Below are 16,320 nucleotides of genomic sequence, written 5' to 3'. Positions count from 1 at the left end.
TAATGTGCACGCCTATGAGTGATTATTGATTATCTGCCCCCTTATTTAGCTTAACCACTTGACCTCTGGAAGTTTTGCCCCCCTTTCTGATCAGGCCATTTTTTGCAATACAACACTGCATTACTTTAACTGACAATTGTGCGGTCATGCAACACTGTACCCAATTAAAATTCATTCATTAAAAGTATTTTTTTCCCCACAAATAGAGCTTTCTTTTGGTGGTATATGATCACCACTGAATTTTAATTTTTTTGCGCTATAAACAAAAAACCGACAATTTGGAAAACAAAAAACAGTATTTTTTACTTTCTGCTATAAAATATTTCCAATAAAAAAAATGTAAAAAAATAAAATTTTGCTACATTTTTTTGGTAAAATAAAAAATCCCATTAAGCGTATATTGATTGGTTTATATGAACGTTATAGCATCTGCAAAGTATTTTATATATTCATGGATTTTCTTTTTTTTATCTCATACTAGTAATGGCAGTGATTAGCAACTTATAGTAGGACTGCGATATTTCAGCGAGCAATCAGACACTGACTGACACTTTGCGAGAACCAGTGACACTAATACAGTGATCAGTGCTAAAAATATGCACTGTCACTGTGCTAAAGACACTGGCTGGGAAAGGGTTAAACATCTAGGGCAATAACTGTGTGCCTAGCCAGTGTTTTTGTGTACTGTATGTACTGGTTTTAATTGGGGAAGAGATGGATTTTATTCCCTGCTTTGCGGAGATAAAAATCCATCCCTTCCCCCATGTCAGAATAGAGATGTGCCTAAGTAGATCTCTGTTCTGACTGAGTCACTGCTTGGCGATTGGCAGGTGCTGGCGGACTTCCAGTGCCTGGCACCCGCAGATCAGCTTCTATTGTGATTAAGCACAGCAGAAGCTGCCCACCGGCATGCGCGTGCCCCCTGTAGATGGAAGTCTATATACAGTATCTCACAAAAGTGAGTACACCCCTCACAATGTCCAAAGTGTCAATATTTTGTGTGGCCACCATTATTTTCCAGCACTGCCTTAACCCTCTTGGGCATGGAGGTCATCAGAGCTTCACAGGTTGCCACTGGAGTCCGCTTTCACTCCTCCATGATGACCAGGGCCGGCCTTTGGGGTGTGCGAGCTGTGCGGCCACACAGGGCGCCATGGGCAACAAGGGCGCCGTACGGCCATCACAGCTCGCAGAAGATCAGGCGATTCAGGCCGCACAGCGGGAGGTAAGCAGCGACCGCGGCCTGGACAGGGCTAACACAGGCCGCGGCCGCCGCTTACCCCCCGCTGTGCGGCTGTGCCTCGGTCACCTCACGGTCACCTACTGAGGCGAGCTTTGTATTACACACAGCTCAGCCTCCGATCCACAGTGACAGATCTCTCCTCCCTGCAGGACGCCAGAGGAGAGATTGTCAGCTCCTCCTCACCGCGCTCCTTCTCCTCCTCCTCCCGCCCCGCCCACACTCCCCGGAGATGTGTGGGGGGGAAGTTAAAAGAAAAAAAAAAAGCTGCAGAGTGCATGTGAAGACAGCATGAGGTAAATGAGGTCTCCTTCAAAAAATGTAAGGGGGGTCTCTGATGTGAGGGGCTCTGTGTGAGGGGGGCTTTTTAAGGGGGGCTCTCTGATGTGGGGGGGGGCTCTGATGTAAGGGGGCTTTGTGTGGGGGGTCTGTGATGTAAGGGGGGCTCTCTGATGTGGGGGGGGGCTCTGATGTAAGGGGGCTTTGTGTGGGGGGTCTGTGATGTAAGGGGGGCTCTCTGATGTGGGGGGGGCTCTGATGTAAGGGGTCTGCGATGTAAGGGGGGCTCTTTGATGTAAGGGGGTCTCTGATGTGGGGGGTCTATGATGTAAGGGGGGCTTTGTGTGGGGGGGGGTCTCTGATGTAAGGGGGGCTTTGTGTGTGTGTGTGTAGGGGGTCTCTGATGTTAAGAGGGCTTTGTGTGGAGGGTCTCTGATGTGAGGGGGGCTCTGTGTGACGGGGTCTCTGATGTTAGGGGGGCTTTGTGTAGGGATCTCTGATGTTAGGGGGGCTTTGTGTGGGGGGTCTCTGATGTGAGGAGGCTTTGTGTGGGGGTCTCTGATGTAAGGGGGGCTTTGTGTGGGGGGTCTCTGATGTAAGAGGGGCTCTGTGTGGGGGGTCTCTGACGTAAGGGGGCTTTGTGTGGGGGTCTCTGATGTAAGGGGGGCTTTGTGTAGGGGGTCTCTGTTGTAAGGGGGCTCTGTGTGGGGGTCTCTGATGTGAGGGGGGCTTTGTGTGGTGGGTCTCTGATGTGAGGGGGCTTTGTGTGGGGGGTCTCTGATGTGAGGGGGGCTTTGTGTGGGGGGTTTCTGATGTGAGGGTGGCTTTGTGTGGGGAGACTCTGATGTGAGGGGGGCTTTGTGTGGGGGGTCTCTGATGTAAGGGGGGCTTTGTGGGGGGGTCTCTGCTGTAAGGGGGCTCTGTGTGTGGGGTCTCTGATGTGAGGGGGGCTTTGTGTGGGGGGTCTCTGATGTGAGGGGGCTTTGTGTGGGGGTCTCTGATGTGAGGGGGGCTCTGTGTGTGGGGTCTCTGATGTGAGGGGGGCTTTGTGTGGGGGTCTCTGATGTGAGGGGGGGCTTTGTGTGGGGGGTCTCTGATGTGAGGGGGGCTTTGTGTGGGGGGTCTCTGATGTGAGGGGGGCTTTGTGTGGGCGGTCTCTGATGTGAGGGGGGCTTTGTGTGGGGGTCTCTGATGTGAGGTGGGTCTCTGATGTGAGGGGGGGCTGTGTGGGGGGGCTCTCTGATGATGTAGGGGGGGGCTCTAAATTAAGGGGGGCTTTGTGTGGGGGGGTCTCTGATGTAAAGGGGGCTCTGTGTGGGGGGTCTCTGATGTAAGGGGGGCTAAGTTATTAGTGATTATAAAAAAGAAAAGTCAAATAAAGTGCAAAAAAGGTGCAAGAAAATGCATGCGGGGGGGGGGGTGGGGCCATAGGATTAGCTTGCACAGGACGCCTGAACACCTAAGGCCGGCCCTGATGATGACACCACACAGCTGGTGGATGTTTGAGACCTTGTACTACTCCAACTTCCATTTGAGGAGGATGCCCCACAGATGCTCAATAGGGTTTAGGTCTGGAGACATGCTTGGCCAGTCCATCACCTTTACCCTCAGCTTCTTTAGCATGGCAGTGGTTGTCTTGGAGGTGTTTGGGGTCTTTATCATGTTGGAATACTGCACTGTGGCCCAGTCTCCCAAGGGAGGGGATCATACTCTGCTTCAGTATGTCACAGTACATGTTGGCATGTAGAGCAACAATTCTTTTTTTTTTTTTAGATCTTCACAGAATTCTTTGCCATGAGGTGCCATGTTGAACTTCAAGTGACCAGTATGAGAGAGTGAGAGCAATAACACCAAATTTAACACACCTGCTCCCCATTTACACCTCAGACCTTGTAACACTAATGAGTTACATGACACCGGGGAGAGAAATTGGCTAATTGGGCCCAATTTGGACATTTTTACTTAGGGGTGTACTCACTTTTGTTGCCAGCGGTTTAGACATTATTGGCTGTGTGTTGACTTATTTTGAGGGGACAGCAAATGTACACTGTTATACAAGCTGTACACACACTACTTTACATTGTAGCAAAGTGTCATTTCTTCAGTGTTGTCACATGAAAAGTTATAATAAAATATTTACAAAAATGTAAGGGGTGTACTTACTTTTGTGAGATACTGTACATACGTGATTCTGCACAGGAGGGCCGCCCTGTAGCAATAAATCTGCTATGGAGTGATCCGGAAGTGGTTAAAGTAAAACTTTAACACTGGTTTGTTTGTTTTTTTTTCACAAATTCTTTTCCTTTTTTTACACATTTATATTTAGTACACGTTCTTTTTTTTCTTTTTTTTGTCAATGCTTAACTGAACAAACTGAAGTTAGAAGCTCAGTGACTGCCATGCACAGCTGCACCACATTTTTCACTCTCCAGTTATTTAACTCACTTTCTGTGAGCCCAGGGGATGTCAAGGACCTGCTACCTTGGAGGGTGTCATCAAGAAAAGGAATACGTTGAGGGGGGCTCCAGAGGCGAAGGGGTGATCAAGTGGGGGATTGGTCTGCTCAGCCTGAAGTTGGGCTTTAAAGAGTAACTTTGCCTTCAATACTAACTGACTCTTCCCTTTATCTCTACTCTTCCCATGCTAAATACAGTATGATACCTTGTGCTTACCTTAAAGAGTAACTCCACTTTTGTTGAGAAAAAACATTCCCCTCTGGGTGATCTCTGTACATTACAAGGATTATAACAAACTTTGTTGCAGATTCCTACCTTTTGTTATTCTGAAGAAATCATTGTTTGTTCAATTGTGCCTCTGTGCTGAGTGGATCTAAGGGGAGTGGTTTCATCATTTTTTATCAGCTGTGCGGCTGCAGAGCACTAATGAGGAAATCTGCTGGGCCTGCATCCCTTTATTGGGAGTATCTCACCAAAAATGACATTTGTGTTGCAGGGGATGCCTAAAAACTGACTTGTATCTTAGGCAGACTTCTGGGAAATTTGGTGAGCCAATCCCACAAGCAGGAAATTATGTTTCTGGGGTGTGGTCAGCACACACCCCCAGGTAGCCATATAGCATTTTCAGAAAATTGCAGATTGAAGAAAAGGTAATTTTTAATAACATTCAATTACAATATGACTTGTGTCACAATTGTATACACTATTATTTTTTTCTTCAGTTGCCAATTTTTTTCCTAACAGAATTGGAGTTACACTTTAAGTCAACAGGCGAGCTAGGCAAAGAGCCACCACCTACTTCCACTGGGTAGTCTTACTAGCCACTAGGGTTGTGAAGTATTTCACATTTGCTATCTATTCTCCACGGGTCCTAATAGAAAGACTTCAGGCTTACTTGTAAGGCAATGCAAATTGTTCACTTTAACTGCTTAAGGACCGCCCCATGTACATTTACTGCGGCAGGGCGGCCATTAAGTGCAAAATCACGTACCTGTCGTGATTTCTTTCAAGTGCTCTGGGGCACGCATGCCGCTGGAGCCCTGCTCCTGCTGTGATTGGACACAGTGGGAGCCAAAGCCCGCGATCGTTCAGAGAGAGGCAGAACGGCGGTCTGCCTATGCAAACAAGGCAGATCGCCGTCCTGCTAGTAAGGAAGATGGAGAGCTTGTGTTTCTGCTAAGCAGGAACACGGATCTCTTTCTTCCTACAGTGCAACCATCCCCCACACAGTTAGTAATCAATCCCTAGGAATACTTTTTTTTTTTTTTTTTTAAACATAAATATGTTATGCCTATTTAAAACAAACACAAAATATACAAAGTAACAGCACAAAATTAACAGTTTTGAAAAGATAAAACCTTATTTACCCAATTAAAAAAAACAAAAAAAAAACAGCTTCATCGCTCGTTCCTTGATGAGTTTCCTACTCAGGCTTCATTCCCACTTGTGCGACTCCAAAGTTGCGAGATTTCCTTTGCAACTTTGATGAGTTCGATTTTGGGTGTTGACTTTGACTGTTGCACAACTGTGTGACCCCCAAGAGCCCACATTGCAGTCCACGACACTCAAGTTGAATCAAAGTCACATCAAAGTAGTGCAGGAACCTTTTTAACCACTCACCGCATAGGAATACATTTAAACCTTTGATTGGCCCTGATGTTAACCCCTTCCCTGCCAGTGTCACCGTAGTACAGTAGTACAGTGACAGTGCATTTTTTTTGTTAGCACTGATCACTGTATTACTGACACTGTTCCCCACAAAGTGTCCCCGTGTCAGATTTCTCCACCGCAATGTCACAGTCCCGCTGAAAATCGCTGATCGCTACCATTACTAATTAAAAAAAAACAAAATAAATATAAAGTCCATAAATCTATCCCCTAGTTTGTAGATTCTATAACTTTTGCACAAACCAAACAATACAAGCTTATTGGGATTTTTTTTTTCAAAAATATGTAGCAGAGAACATATTGGCCTAAATTGATGAAGAAATTGGATTTTTTACATTTCTTTAGTGGATATGTTTTATAGCAGAAAGTAACCGATCCGTGACCGTTGCTCCTCTCTGCCAATCCCTTCACTGACTTCCACTACCTCACCATATAAAATTCAAAATACTAACTACAACATACAAGGCAATCCACAACATCGCCCCAGCTACATCAACAACCTCATCTGCAGATATCGCCCAAATCATCCTCTCTACTCCTCCCAAGACCTCCTGCTCTCTAGCTCCCTTGTTACCTCCTCATGCTCACCTCCAAGACTTTTTAAGAGTCTTGAAAAGTCTTGAAAAGAATGTTTCAACTGGCTGGTGCCGGCCCTATGCAGAAATATTGTAGCATTGGTCACATGCTTTCTGCTGCAGGGGAATATTTGCTTTCAGGTAGAGCCACAGGGGTTCATTTACTAAAACTGGAGAATGCAAATCCTAGTACAGCTCTGCATAGAAACCAATTGGCTTCCAGGTTTTATTGTCGAGGCTTAATTGAACAAGCTGAAGTTAGAAGCTGATTGGCTACTATGCTGCACCAGATTTTGCACTCTCCAGTTTTAGTAAATTAACCCCACTGATTAGTCAACTCTGTTTAGGCCCCTTTCACATGGACTTTCCGATCCGGTCCACCTGTCAGTTTTTCAGGCGGACCTCACCGGATGCTCCATGAAGTCCTATGGAGCAGCGGATGTCAGCGGAGACATCTTCGCTGACACCCACTGCTATCTGATCTGATCCGATCCTGTCCGGACAGATGGAAACCCTATTTTCCATCCGTCTGGAGGATCGGATCAGATAAGATCAGATGAAAACGGACAGGTGGTCCGTTATCATCCGATCTCCCATAGAGGAGAGCGAGGCTCTGACAGCTCCGTCTCTGCACACGGAGTGGAGACTGAACTGTCATTCGCCTGCTCAGTTGGGATCGGCAGATCGATCCCCGCTGAGCAAAACGGAGTCCGCTGGGCGCACCACGTGAAACGGGCCTTAAGCATTGTGTAAAAAAAAACAACTCTGTTCACATGACCAATGCTCTTACATTTCTCAGCACCAGCTGGGCCAGGAATTCCAGAATTCTAGAAGTGAGGTATTTCTGAAATGTTCATATTCACTGGGGAAGGGGTGAGGGGTGATTTCTGGAAAAGTGTTAAAATTTAGAGTATGGGCCTTGCTGGATAATAAGAAGTAATATTGTTTTTGACAATTTTGGAAACATTTGGATAATGGATTTCTGCTAAAAAAAAAAAAGTTCCCCAAGTTAAAAAAAATAAAACTGCTGTTTCTTCAATTTAAAGAAAAAACTATCCAGCCTGGCCGTATGTAAAATATAAAAGCCATGTAGTTCTTCTTCTCATATTCCTAAGTGGTTTCATGATAAACTTCTAAGAAAACAAAGAGTGTTAAAAAAAAGAAATTTAAAGAACATTTAAAGTATTGAGTTCACCTTCTCCGCTCCATCAGGCAATGGAGGATATCAGATTGTTGAGCCCATGTACACCTCAAAGAATGCTCACTTTTCCGGAAAGCCATACATCAGCAAAGTATGGTGTATTTTCTTTCCAGGCAACAATCACAGGCCCTCTGTTCCACAGCATTCCAGTCCTGGCCTCCAGAATTTCCTATCCATTAGTGTGATAAAGCTACCGCTGATAAAGGACAATATACGTTCAGCTATTACTTCGAAGCTTTATTAAATGGATTGAAACATTGCACTGCAGATATGAACGTGTTATCTCCGAAAGATGATTTATGATTTACACTTGGGAGAACACTTAAAGAAATGAATAAAACAGAAGTGCGTGGGCAAGTCTAGTGCTTCAGTAGATGTACGTACTTTTCGGTGCTAGGCAGGGAAAAAAATTATATTGTCAAACATTGCAGTGCAAGTGGTAAGGTTATCAGAATGTCTTAGTGTTGGATTAAATTGATTTTTATACTTAAAACTGAAGTTTAGTTAAAAAAAAAAAAAAAAAAAACCCTAAAACATTAGTTACATCACTTACCTGTAATGAAGTATTTTCAAGTTTCTGCCAGCAGCATGATCCTGGAAAAATCTTTACTGCAGGCGTAGCGCTACCCATGTAGGAGCCGCTACTATTTGCCTGGGTCTTCCCCTATTTCAGCCCTGCAGCCACGCAAAAAGTATTTCCCACAGCCAGATGCACAATTTGCACTTGTTACTCTAATGACCAGTCTAGGGGTTGTAGTGTTTTATTTTTATTTTTTTTTAGGACGTTGTATAGGAGAAGGGGTTATAAAGGGATACAATTGGCTTTCTCTGTGTAGCAGACTGTACAGAATGCAAAGTCCCTTTCTTAGTATAAGGAGGTATTAATGGATCCTGCTCTTCAATACATCAGCCAAGACATCAGCCAGTGTCTCCTTTAGCCTACACCCAGCAGCTGCCTTCTAGCACCCAGAGGGGAAATCCGCAACACCAGTCTCTAGAATTCCATTAGGGGGTCTGCATTCACAAGGCCTTGGTCACAGGCCACCTTCTTCTGTGATACCAAACAGGATCCATTGACATCTTACCTCTGTCAGCTCTCAAGAGAAGCCTGGGTTTCAGGATTCACTGTTCAGGCCCTCAGATCACCCACCTGAGGCTGCATGGCAGCCTGTGCTGATTAGAGGCAACAGGCCCCCTCCCCGACTGGACCTCTCCTTTCTGGAGGAAGACCCAGATCCCATTTGTTCACTAAATATAAATACCAGCACCCAGCATGCTCAGGGGGAACCACTCCCTATAATTGGCTAGAAGGGCATTCGTATTCATGCTACTGATTTGCATGGGTCACCACTGTTCACCCAGTACCTTCCAAGGCTGCCTAGGTACAGAGGAGCTTTGTCTTCTCTTTTGCTCAGTGCCTATTATGGGTGGATGACCTCTCAGTACTTGGGCTGGTTTAGCCTATGCGGGATAATCTCCTTCCTTCCCCATACATTTTTTTCTTTAAACTTTTACACTGCTTGTAACATGATCTGTTAATGGGGGAGTGTCAGGGAAATTCCATTAGACAGCAGGCTTCTTGGCAAAAGGTAAGTGTCCAGACCTAGGCTTCACCCGAGTTCATCAGAAAGGACAGTCCATCTGGCATGGGTCAGGGTTACAGGCCAACTGTCAAGGTCTAACTTTGCCCTCTTGTTGGCAGCCATCTTGGACATGTGCAGACTGCTGCCTCTTAAAAACTTTAATTGCATCATCACTTGCCTGCTGCCTGGATGTCGCACAGTGATGATGCTGCACACCTGACTATATCTATCACCTGTTGGGCTGCAGTCCTTGCCCTTGCGTTTGTGCTCCAAGGTGCATCTCTGCTAGCAGTCTTCTGTTCTCCGTGTTCCTCTGTGTATGACCTGGCTTGGCTGACGACTCTCCTGGCTCTCGAACCCTGGCTCTCGACAGATGACCCGGCATCGATAGACTACCCGCTTCTGGACTTGACCCCGGCTTGGATGACTACCCGGTTCTGGACTTGACCCTGGCTTGTTTCTGCTCTCACTTACTCCCTCTTGCTGTGCGTTTATTGTTATTTGCTCTAATAAAATGCTTTATTTTATCTGTATTCCCGTGTGGTCTGGTTTCCTGACACCCTGACACCAACCTAGTCTGCAAAAAAAACAGAAAAGCAACCCAGGCAGCAATCTCACAGCTGTACATGTGACAATCTCCATTTGTAAGCTGCACACTCCACCAGTCCTTCAAGCAGAGAAATCGGGGTCAGGCAGTCTTCTCACACTGCCATCAGCTTTTCTGGTGGAGGCAGAGTGGCTCCTAGCAGGCTGTCCTGCTTTTACAACCACCACTCTGTCTTTGTGGATTGCTCTCACCAGCCTCCATTCCTTCCGAATGTCCTAAAACTTGCCCAGGTCTCTTCACATCCTGGCACCCGCAGAGGCTTAGGCTCTCCTCAGGAGTCCTTGAGGATGTCAATGATGTTAGGAGGGACATAGGGGTAGTCTAGACCCCACTCCAGTGTTTTGTGCTGAACCTCCCGCTGGAATCTGGAAAACCTGGGCAGTTCTCTTGGCTTCCCTTTTCCTGGAAGGACACAATTGTTGGGGGACCTCTTGATTCACGGTTTGAATTCAGCTACTCTGGTCTAGGTGGTGGAGGGTCTGTTGTAGAAGATCTTTCTTACACTGACAAGGGTTCTTGCGGCTTTTCCGGTTCCCTCAGCAGAATCTGGTACTTCTAAGAACTCGGACTTGATCTCTTCCTGGACCAGGGAGCCTTCCAACTCCCATTGCTCCTCCGAGCTACAGTGTGATAACCAATATGCGATCTCATCTTCCAGAGATCGCATATTGGTTATCACATACCTAATATTGTATTGCATTGGCCATAATATATTTAGGTCTGCTGGTCATTCCATTGAATTCGCTTACAACGTAGTCCCCCCCTCCCATAACAGAAGATCACACATTGAAATCAACAGTTCATCCATCCAGTTTTCTTGACCAAGGGCTTGACAAGGAAAATACTATAAAAGTGATTGCAGTGATACAATACTCATGTTATGTGTCAATATTCCACATCTGTTTTCAGCTCCCAGGCTATTACATTGACAGCTTTTTAAGTGCAACATTCCTTATTTTTCTAGCTTCCTGCTTTGGAAACACATTTTTCCCGTTGAGATTAACTTCTCATTTTTGAAAAATTTTGAGCAATGTTATTTTCATCTGTAAGGGTCCTAAGCGAAAAGAAAATTGTATTACTAAACAATAATGTTCCTTATGAATGCAGATGTACAAACCTAGAACAGAAACAGTAAAAAGTTTAAACAATACAAAATAATTAATTACATAACGCTATTCCAGCTAGTATAGGAAATGTAAGAGGAAGAAGACTACCAGCAACTAGGTAGCTAGATACAGTCAAAGAAATTATGAGCATGGTGTTGCTATGCCCTTTAGAACCAAGTAAAAGATCATTATAGAAAGAAGTTAGTTACGCGGTCACCACATAATTTCTATATATATATATATATATATATATATATATATATATATATATATATATTGTGCTGCCACGCAGCTTTAACTGTCTAGCAGTTGTTATTACATGTTATGTTATGCTATGTTATTGGTATCATCCTTGCACCCCTGCTGTTTCTGGCTAGTTGGTTGCTCCCACCCTGCATTTCCTGCTGTAACTTCATTTTGTATAGTTGTTATGAAAAGACTGCAGAGTGTGAGAGCTGTGTAACTTCATTGGAAATTTACCTATGGAAAAGTCTCTATGTTTATGCCTTTGCTAACTTGAAGCATAAAGAAGCATTGGAGAACACCTCTGGAGTCTTTATTCATTGAGTAAACTATCTGTTAAAGTCATCATTCAACCTGCTGCACACACTTTCAGACTGGGTCTACAAGAAGGTCACAGGTACAATCGATGCTGAGACAGGACAGTAAATTTCCAGAAGAATCCATCACAGGTATCTCTGCAGCTTCAGAAACGTGAGTAACCACATGTCTATGTGAATAACAAACACCCTAAGACAGGAACCCATCGTCAGACTGTGCACTGAAAGTCAATAAGTTACTGCTGCAGTCACCAGAAGCATTACTCTGCATATGAAGCCAGCCACCTACTGAATGCTTCATTACTGTTACAGCCTTCTGAGCTGAGCTATCCAGTCTGAACCAGTTGCAGCACTAGCTGGCTCATTGTCACAAATATCCAGCTCCTCAGCCCAGCCTGCTTACTAACAGAAGTCACTACTTACAGAGCTGAGCTCTGGCAGATTTCTAACAAGACACCAAAACTACAGTACTTTTCATCATGTCTGACAGAGATCCCACAGAGTTACCTGCATTTAGTCAAGATAAAGCAGACTCCTTACTTCATTCTCCTCGTCCTGTTAGAGCCCCTCATCCATCCTTGAAGGCAAGGGAGGCTTATGAAGCAAGAAAGGAAGAAACATCTAGTAACCTGACTGTATTATGGGAAAATACTTTAAGTTGTATAACAGCCACTAATGAAACTAGCAACAATTCTGAGCAATTGAACACTGCTCTCTCAAGGGTTAAGAAGGCATTTGAGAATTATAAAAGATTTTCTGAGAAGTACTATTCCCTATTGTCACATTCCAACATAGAGGAAGCTGCATTGGAATTAAAGAACTTTAATTCTACTGACCAGAGGCATAGCACATATCTTGAAGCAAAGGCACAGATAGAAGGTAGATTAGCACAGCTACATGAAACTACATCCTGTAAATCTGCTTCTTCCAGACACTCAGGAAAATCATCTAGGTCTGCTCGCTCATATCATAAATCTTCTTCTAAGTCATTACGGTCCTGCTCTATAAGGTCAATACTGAGCGACCAAATACTCAAAGCTTGCCAAAAGGTTGCAGTAGCCCAGGTTCAAGCCGCCTGCTCTGAAAAAGAAGCAGCCTTCAAGGCAGAAGCTAAATGCAAGGAAGCAGAAGCTAAACGCATTCAAGCAAGAATACAAGCAGAAACAGAGGCTCAGCTAGAAATTCTTCAGAAGAATAGAGAAAAGGAAGTAGCTTTAGCAGAGCTGTCTGTCTTGGAACAAGCCCTATTGGAAGTAGAAGGAGCAGCTTGTACCAGCTTGGCTGCTTGTCAAGACCCTGTTGAAAGGACCCTACAGTTTGTCTTAACTCAGAACCACGATAATACAGTCCCACCTACAGTTGGAGATTCTTCTCATAATCATCCAGCAAGTGGATCAGAAGGCAATGTGTCGCCAAAGCAAGCTGGTCAACTAGACACACCTACTGACAGAGACCCTCCACAACTACCGCACGTCACAAAATCAAGTGAATCAACCTACGCAGCTCATGTGCCACAACAACCCTATGTGCATAGAGATTACAAGGACACAGCAGAAGACTACAGAATGAACTCTATACCCCCTTTGATACAGCTCTCTTTAACTTCAAATGCTCAGAGACCTTCAGACGACAGACCCTTACATAGATTAAACCCATCTGCAACACCTTTCTCTCTACCTACCAGCCAACATCATATACCAACCATGGTCCAAGACGGCGCACCATTAGTACCCCCTGTGGCTATAAAAACTGAAAGCACTGACATTGCAGAGTTTAGCAAGTATATGATTCAACGAGAGTTGATTACAACTGGACTGTCTAGATTTGATGACCGCCCAGAGAACTACAGGAGTTGGAGATCTACATTTAAGGCGGTAACCAAGAACTTGGACATTGAACCTCAAGCAGAAATTGACTTACTAATAAAGTGGTTGGGGCGTCAATCTTCAGAACAAGTAAAGAGATTTAAATCTGTCTACATTTATAACTTTAAAGCAGGCCTTGATGCTGCCTAGAACAAGACTATGGGAGCCCCGAAGTCATTGAATCTGCCTTATTCCAGAGACTAAACTACTTTCCTAAATCAAAGTATAAGTATGAACATCATGTTTCCTTCCCTCCCTTTTCTTATTTCGCAGAGTTCGTGCGGAAGGTTGCAAGATCCAAGAATGACCCAAGCTTCTTCTATCCAGATACAACCACCATTCCTTTAACTACTTCAAGGGGTATTGCCACCAACAGTAAATTCAAGGATTTAAGGCATCATATTGCCGTGAGGAAGACCGCGATAGCATCCAACATCTTAGCTACAGACATTAAAACAGTGTCCTATTCATAACACGCCACACTCTCTCTCCAAATGTCGTGCATTTAAGGACAAGTCTATTGAAGAACGCAAGTCATTTCTCAAAGAGCATAATATCTGTTTTAAGTGTTGTGCATCCTCCGATCATTTAGCTAGAGACTGTAAGATCGCCATCAGATGTTCTCTCTGTAACAGTGACAAACATGTGGACCCTCTTCATTCAGACCTGCTCAAAAGGAAACCTTCACCCGGCAGCAACCCCAAGACTACATCAGATGATGGCGGGGAGAGAACTGAGCAATATGCCAACCCCGTAACCACAAGGTGTACAGAGGTATGTGGAGAAGGGCTTCATAGCAAGTCTTGTAGCAAGATATGTCTTGTAAGGGTTTTTCCTGAAGGATGTCCACAAAATTCCATAAAAATGTATGCCATACTCGATGATCAGAGCAATCGCTCATTGGCCAGTACAGAATTCTTTGACCTATTCAACATTCAAGGAGAGACCTGGTCCTATACCTTGCAGACATGTGCAGGAAAGATCAATACTTCTGGAAGAAGAGCCCATGGCTTCATAGTTGCATCAGAATATGAGGACACAGAGTTTCCTCTTCCAACTCTAATCGAATGTGATCAGCTACCGAACAACAGAGAAGAAATCCCCACACCAGAGGTTGCACGTCATCACCCTCATTTGAGTCACATTGCTAACTACATTCCACCACTTAACAAGGATGATAAGATTTTGATTCTACTAGGGAGGGACATTCCTAGAGTTCATAAAATAAGAGAGTTATGTGATGCTCCTCAGGCCCAGAAACTTGATCGTGGATGGGTGATAATAGGAGAAGTCTGTTTAGACCAATCTCACAAGCTCTTGGATGTAGCTTCCTACAAAACTAATGTTACCTATCGATTGATGAAATGTCCATTGCACTATTATGTGAAGGAAAGACTTGATTTCAAAAATGAAGTTCCATATCAAGCACTTCAAGGTATTAACTGCAAGCTCACTTCTCAAAAGGACTTTGGTGATTCAGTGTACCAGACAACTTGTGATGACAACAAGATTGCTCCTTCAGTCGAAGACAAGGAGTTCATCAAGATTATGGATGAAGAGTTCTTCAAGGACAATTCCAACAGTTGGGTAGCTCCATTACCCTTCCGAGTACCAAGGCTTACTCTCCCTAACAATCAAGAACAAGCTTTAACCAGATTTGCTGCACTTAAGAAAACTCTCCGTAGCAAACCTGAGATGCAAGAGCACTTTCTAGCATTCATGCAGAAGATTTTAGATAACCTTCACGCTGAGCCAGCACCAGACCTTAAGAAAGGACCCAAGTTTTTAATGGACCAGTCTTCTACAAACTCAGAAGAAGATATCGATTTCCACCTGGAGGATCCGGATACTGATCCGGAAATCCGGCCTGAAGTTGTAGCATTGAGTTCCAACATCTGCTCAAGAAGAAATTTGGAGGTAAGACATTTTGAACGTTTCTCCTCTTGGAAAAGGTTGGTGAAGACTATAGTTAGATTGAGTCATATTGCACAGATTTTCCACAAATCTAATCAAACATCGTCTTGCCATGGATGGCACACCTGTAAGGAGTCACCCAATGCATTAGAGTATGAGAGGGCTGAGCTGTTCATCATACGTCGTGTGCAAGAAGAAGTCTTTGAGGAAGAGTTTAAGTGCTTAAGAGGCAATGGACCAGTCCCAAAATGTAGCCCACTATTCACACTGAACCCAGTGATCGACAACGAGGGCATGCTCCGAGTCGGTGGACGACTGAAAAGGTCAAACCTGCTAGGGAAAGAACAGAACTAGTGTTGAGCGAACACGGACTGTATTATTCGTGTTCGTACCGAATAATTGGATTTTTTGTACCCGAACACGGACACGGACACTTTACTGTATGTTCGGGTAAAAATCCGTGTTCGGTCGTTTTATTTCCGGGTTTTGCATGCTTTGGCGCTCTTTTCATGGCGGGCTTTCAACAGCCAATCAACAATCGTTTAACTGGTGTGCCTTAAGCCATCCCAGCCATGCCTGCAAATGTCTCAGTAGCTGTGATTGGCCGTCTGAAGCATGTGACCAAGTCTTTATAAGTTCGAGGCAGCCGCAGCGGCGTCATTATGCTGCTTAGATTCAGGGACAGAGCACACATCAACGTGCTGGCTGCTGATTAGGGAAAGATAGGCAGGAAAAAACCATTTGTGTCCGGATAGAATTGAGGGACAGGTCGGAGTGTTTAGGCAGGGCGAGTTGTAGGCATTTTAGGGATAGAGTCTGCTGAATTATATAGGGTCAGTGTCTTCTACAAACTACAATCGATATTGCTGTGTGGGGGGTGGGGTCTGCACTCAATCCTGATCTACGATCTCTTCTCAATCCTGTTAGGGACAGAGTCTGCTGAATTTTAGGGAAACTGTGTTCTACAAACTACAATCGATATTGCTGTGTGGTGTGGGATTGGAGATAGGCAGGTGTCAGTGATCCACATCCATTTTTCTGTGTGTGAGCTGCAGTGAACACAATCTTTTTGGGCTGCAGTGAACACAATCTTTTTGGGCTGCAGTGAACACAATCTTTTTGGGCTGCAGTGAACACAATCTTTTTGGGCTGCAGTGAACACAATCTTTTTGGGCTGCAGTGAACACAATCTTTTTGGGGTGCAGTGAACAAAATCTTTTTGGGGTGCAGTGAACACAATCCTTTTTGGTGTGCAGTGAACACAAT

The sequence above is a fragment of the Pelophylax lessonae genome (genome assembly GCF_965119305.1).
Source record: "Pelophylax lessonae genome assembly, chromosome: 3".
NCBI lineage: Eukaryota > Metazoa > Chordata > Amphibia > Anura > Ranidae > Pelophylax > Pelophylax lessonae.
The sequence above is the reverse complement of the archived record's forward strand: the minus strand, read 5'-3'. Positions refer to the sequence as shown.